Here is a 1,352-nt window from a genome sequence, read left to right on the forward strand (position 1 = left end):
ATTGGCTTTATACTGTACCAGGCACATAAAAGGTGCTCCAAACAGGTCAGACCCCCCTCCCCCACGATTCTCACTGGAGCTCTCTCAACCCCTCCCACACTCTGAAGCCAAGCGGCCCCGCCCTTGCTGCTGTTGAAAGGATGGTGGAGTAGGCGGCTCCCTCCCACCTAAGGGCTCCTCCTACTCCCAATGCAACAGGGGTGGAGTGTGAGAGCCAGCCTGAGACAAAAACAGGCTTCCTGGCATCTACCTGACAGAAGAGGGTCTTGCAGCTGGAAGCCCCTTCCTTTTTTAAGCTAGCTGCCAGGAAAAGGAGAGCTTTTATCTTTTGCTCATGGTTCTTCCCATTGCTCTGCTCTAATTCTACTACCTTAGCTTGTTACTTATTTAAATAAGCAGTTGTGTAACTATCATTATTCATGCCGCACTGACTTAGCAATTTGCAAATATTAACTCATTGAAAGGCTCAAAATACTCCTGTGAGGTAATTATCAGCTCTATTTAAGGGGAAAAAAGCACGGAGGCCGAGAAATACAATGAATTCCCCAAAGTCAGTGGCAGCATGTATATTCTATAAATTATAAGTGAAATAACCATACATCCTACACACCATGTCCTCAGTAAATAATTCTGCATGGATACCACATACATTGTTGCTACCCAGCTAGTCGACAGAAACACAAAACAGCCAATGCCTGCTTCAGATGGGTTTCCAAAACATCAATTTCTAAATTGCCTCTCCTGCTTTAAATGACATTTACTGCTTGCACATGGTTTAAGAAGTTCGTCTATTGTATTAGCTAAGCAGCAGCAGGGAAGAGTGATAGAATGCCTTGCCGTATAACTGAGTTACTCAGCCTGCCTCTCAATGGTCCACGTTCTTCATATGTAAAAGGACTAGAATTCGATCGTAATTAGTTTACCTTACAAGGTTGTTGCAGGCAACGAAGGAGCTTGCAACAGTGTGTGACACATAGAAAGTGCTGGCCAAGTGCCCACTTACTACTGTTGACACTTCATAACCAAATAAGAACTCAACACACTCTCCTGAAAAGCACACGATTCACAAGGGTAGTGTGGTAATTACATAATCTCCTGTCAACTTGAGGGAATTAAGAGTGAAGAAGTGGAGTTTAGCCTGGCAATCAGGTCGCACCTTGATGACCTAATTTAGAGGTGAGACCGAGATTAGCAGCTCACTGCAGGCTTGACACACTCTCTCTCTGCTTCGCCTTTCTACCGACAAGGCACATGGAGTTATGCTGATGGAGCTAGAGCCCTGGAGTTGGAAGAGCCTCGTGGAGACCCACGCCAATGCTGAGATGCTTCCACTGCCACTGGATCCCACAAGA

The sequence above is a fragment of the Echinops telfairi genome, unplaced genomic scaffold (assembly GCF_000313985.2).
Source record: "Echinops telfairi isolate 266 unplaced genomic scaffold, ASM31398v2 ScPeMD7_7421;HRSCAF=8459, whole genome shotgun sequence".
In the NCBI taxonomy this organism is placed as follows: domain Eukaryota; kingdom Metazoa; phylum Chordata; class Mammalia; order Afrosoricida; family Tenrecidae; genus Echinops; species Echinops telfairi.